Consider the following 5,244-nt stretch of genomic DNA (forward strand, 5'->3'; position numbering starts at 1 on the left):
AAAGTAGCTATTGGTTGTCCTAAAAGTTGCCAGAAGTTGCTAAATGACATCATCAGCTAATTTGAATATTATTTGCATATTATGACATCATGACAGATGTAGGGGAAAAACATTGTGGGAAATAGAAATTGATGTGTGGGAGAGATCACTGAATACATTATCAACCTTTTAATATATTGTTTGGTAAAATCCATATTCATAAATGCAGAGTATTGAAAAGGAATTTTTGGCTGACTTTGAACAATATATAAGCAGTATGTCATAAAACCGCCACGCTCTATAAGGTATTTTTTGAAGAGAATTAATGGTAAAGAATCCCTTTACTTTTGTTATTGTACATTTTATTTCTATCTCTTTCTGTTTAAAATGATAATACTATGAATGTTATTGTGGCCTTCTCCTCCTTTGTTTGTTTGCTGTTAATGTACTTGTGGAAATAAAGTTTTGAAGAAAAAAACATGGAAGAGACAAAAAAGTGAGCAAAACACCTTCATAATAGAACAACAAATAAACTTGATTGTTGGCTTGTTTGTTTATTTTGCCATTAAAATTGGTTATCACTTCTCAAAATAACATAACTTCTCAAGGCCAGCAAACCACGTAAGTTGGCTGAGAGAGTCTAAGTGAACAACCGCCGAGGCATCGCGCGTGCATGTTTGAACACGGAGGACTCTAGATATCCCTGTGCTCAATGCTTTGGGCTCTGTGGCTTTGCAGGCAGCAGCAACAGCAGTGGACTGAGCGGACGGGGAGACCCGCTGCCGCTTGGTGAGACTAGATCAGTGCGTGCTTTGAGTCGTCAAACACAAGAAAAGTCGCCAGTGACGCCAGGAAAAGTAGCTAGATTTGTTGCTAGTCGCTTTTAAGAAAATAAGTCCTCAAGAGGGTTTGGAAAGTCACCAGATTTTGCAAGAAAGTCACCAAGTTGGCAACATTGCTCAAACATGTTAGCCTGCACTAGCAACCAGCAGGCAGCCTATACGTAGAGGGGCAGCCAGAGATTTTAGTTTTTTGTTCAGTCTTCTTGCTGCTCAACAAAATGCAAAAGATGGAGCAAGTATGTCCCTTTTGGGCTACCGTATTAACATGGAAGTGCAGCATGGCGGCATCCAGGAGGGTCCACTCCAGTGGTGTCAAAAGTACACACATTTGTTACTTAAGTAGAAGTATAGATACTGCAGTTTAAAAACACTCTGGTAAAAGTTGAAGTATCAACTTGACCTCTTTACTCAAGTAAAAGTGAAAAAGTATGTGCTCCAAAACCTACTTAAAGTATAAAGTAACCTTTAAAAAAAAAAAAAAAAAAAAAGGTAGATGCCACTATATGAATTGAAAGCTTAATTTAAAAACTGATTCATTCTACATGTGGCCCAAGACCCAAAACCCAAAATTACCCCCCAACACCACCTGCACGAAAATGTTTCAATTCTAGAAGCTCTGAAATGCAATCTGGGACTATTCCAGACAATAAACTGCAGCGAGAGCAGCATCCATTTAGTGAAGGAAAAAAAAAAACAAAAAAAAACACAACTTTCCTTATTCAAATTCATTCCAGTAGTATTCTGCTCTTACTAGGATGCAGCAGCTTTCTAGTTTGGCAGATAGTTCTGGATGAAAATGAAAATGAAAATATGGTTTGACCGAAACAAACTCATTAAATAAGACAGGGATGAAGTGGAGGCGTAAGAATCACTAGGTGTTCACAGGAAACATTTATTTATTTATGTATGTATTTATTTATGTATGTTCTTTGTTAGTTGCTTTTATATTTTCTGTTGTGTTTCTATTCAGGTTCTTTTTGCCTCTTTCTCTAGAATTGTATATAATAATCATTAGATTATTAATATATAAACAAAAATAAATTTAAGAAATATTACAATTTGAAAACAAATGCACCCGAAGGTGATGAGAGCTGCAATTGCTTAATGCTAACTTTTAACATTGAAAATGCCATAGACATGCTAACGCATTAGCGCCGCTCCCGTTTTTAAGTTATAAAATACATCCATCAACTGTTTCAGAAGACCATAACAGGTCGGTTTAACATAGAAAAGGTAAATAATACTCACAGAAGTATGCTCTTTAGGGTTTTAGCGGGGGAAAATTAAGCGAAAGAAAGAAAGAATAAACGAAGCAATGGTCGAAGCATTGCTTCAATCTGCGAACCACTGCTTCAATTGGTTCACGGTTCAAAGCAAAGCCGCGCTGCAGAAAAGTTGATTACAGACGCACATGATGTGAAATATATATATAAACATTAAACTGAAGCCAAGAGTAACGAGGCTCTTTGTTTTAAAAATGTAAGGAATAGAAAGTACAGATACTTGTGTGAAAATGTAATGAGTAGAAGTAAGAAGTAGGCAGAAAAATAAGTAATGGAGTAAAGTATAGATACCTCAAAAGTGTAAAGTACAGTAACGAAGTATTTGTACTTCGTTACTTGACACCTCTGGTCCACTCTCATGTAGATATGAAGGACTCATTTTTTTTGAAAACATTGATTAGTTACAGGTTGTGGTTATGAATGCTATATTCCAGTTTTGCTAATAAACATTCTTAAAGCTGTATGGCCTTTCAAATCTCACAAAATTTACTTTTACCTAAATCCAAGGATTCACTGAAAAAACAACAACTTAATGTTCTGGGGTCTGAGGGCATTTTTTGAACAGTTCACTCGCCTGGCATAAATGTTTTATTATTGCTGTTAACAGCTCTCCCTGCATCCCACAATCAAGTTTTATGTCTTTTTTTTTCAGGACAACCTGTGCTTTCATAATATATATGCTTTTGTTGTGTTTTATAAGTGTAATAAAGGTTTACAATCAAAAATGAGGGAAAAAGTAAAGTGAAAAATAATTTTCCACACACATTAATTCAAAACACAGCAAGCTATAATAAACAACTGTTTTGACACTTTATAAAGGTAATTTGAGGTCTTGTGTGAAAGACTGTACAACAAAAAAGGTTCAAACAATAAACACAAATGCACATTTTGAACAATATATACAAAATGGTCTATGTGTTTCGTCTATGCGTTTGTCTTCATGGTAAAAGCAACAGAGTTATCCAGTAACATTCACATGAAAACTAGTGGAGCAATCCTGATAGTTACACAGTCTTTGTTTGAGCATGTGAGATTGTCATCTGAGGCTCTCCGTCTGCCCACCCGGAAGGGAACATTTGCAAACATCAAACAAATGTTCATAGAATGTTTGTTTACTGTTCAGCAAGTTTGTGAACGTTCATGTAATGTTTGTGATGTTTGTCTAATGTTTGCATGGAGGTGAAAATTTGCAAACATCAACTGAACGTTCATAGAATGTTCATTTACTGTTCAAGTTTGCAAACGTTCATGTGATGTTTGTCTAATGTTTGCATGGACGCAAACATTAGACAAACATGTAAGGAAACATTTGCAAAAATCAATCAAATGTTCATAGAATGTATGCTTAATGTTCAACATTCACATAATGTTCATGTTGTATGTGTAAAGCTTGCCTCTAAATAAAAGTGTGTATATATATATATATATATATATATATATATATATATATATATATATATATATATATATATATATATATATATGTGTGTGTGTGTGTGTGTGTGTAAAATTTCACATTATAGGAAAACATTAAATATTATTTACGGCATACAGAAAGTTAATGTTGGACTCCATTTAAATTATGTGTGCAAACATAGGTAGAATGAACAATAGGAAATAATTTAAGCACTCTACTGTTGTGTGGGCCGCTGAAGAGGAGGTACTGCTGGCCCACCACCACCAGAGGGCGCCCTGCTTGGAGTGCGGGCTCCAAGCACGAGAGGGCGCCAGACCCAGAAGAAGTGACAGCTGTCACTCATCCTCTGCACCAGCTGTCACTCGTTATCATCACTACCATAAAAGCCGGACTGCAACTCCACCTCCCCGCCGAGAAATCGACTACCAGTACCAAGGTACACTTCTCTGCTGTGATTATTGCGAATAATAATCTGATCTGTTTTGCAGCTGTTTTTCCTGTTGGTATTCCTTATCTGGGATTTTTGGCGTTTGGTGTGACTGCGACGGCTTCGCCTCACACCCCAAAACCGATAAGTGGTTGACCAGGAGCTGCACGAGTGTGTGATTTGGAGGTGGAGGTGCTCCCTCCCAACTGTGTTTGGACTGTAAATTACTGAGTGTGCGGACTCACACTCATACATCATCTTTCTGTTTTCTGCCAGCAGTACCAGGGTCGACAGCCGAAGACAGAGGCCACCTGGGGACTCGGGACTTGGCGGCTCCGGTGTTTCTTCAGACCGTTGGTGGTGGAGGCCGTGTGGGACGCGGCTTCTCTCTCGTCGGGCGTCTTCTATCTCGAGCCTGCCCACACGTCACCTGGTGTTTATTGACTGTGAGAATTACGACACATTTCGTTGTGTATTATCACAACATTAAATTGTTACCTTTTGGCTTACTCATTGTCCGTTCATTTGCGCCCCCTGTTGTGGGTCCGTGCTACGACACCTTCACAACAGGATTTCTCGGCCATCGTCATGGACTCCGAGGGGCGTCAACTTCAGCTTGAACGGCCAATGGAAGAGCCAGCGCAGGCGTCAGCGGGAGGCGGGTTGAGTGAGCTGCAGCAGATCTTAACCGCCTTCAAGGCCCGGTTAGAATTAGTGACCGAGCAGAGTGTCCTCCTTAATCGGAGGGTGGAGGCTCTCACCGCCAGGGTGGAAGCGCGCGATCATGGCGCTGCTGCAGCCACTCCTCTGGCTGGTCCTGGGCCCGTATCAAACGTTCCACTGGTCGTTCAACGAACCCCCCCCACCGTCCCCTGAAGCATACATAAGCCCTCCGGAACCATACGGGGGCTGTGTCGAGACGTGCGCGGACTTCCTCATGCAGTGTTCGCTCGTCTTTTCACAGCGCCCCGTCATGTACGCATCAGATGCTAGCCGGGTAGCTTATGTTATTAATCTGCTTCGAGGAGAGGCACGCGCATGGGCTACGGCGCTTTGGGAGCAGAATTCACGGCTCCTAACGTCTTATACTGGGTTTGTACGGGAATTCAAACAAGTGTTTGATCATCCCAACAGAGGCGAGACCGCTTCGAACGTGCTGCTGTTGATGAGACAGGGGCGCCGTAGCGCAGCCGAGTATGCAGTCGGCTTCCGCATCGCGGCAGCGAGGTCCGGCTGGAATAACGTTGCGCTCCGCGCCGCCTTTGTAAATGGACTGTCCCCGGTCCTTAAGGAGCA

Source organism: Thalassophryne amazonica, chromosome 11 (assembly GCF_902500255.1).
Source record: "Thalassophryne amazonica chromosome 11, fThaAma1.1, whole genome shotgun sequence".
NCBI lineage: Eukaryota > Metazoa > Chordata > Actinopteri > Batrachoidiformes > Batrachoididae > Thalassophryne > Thalassophryne amazonica.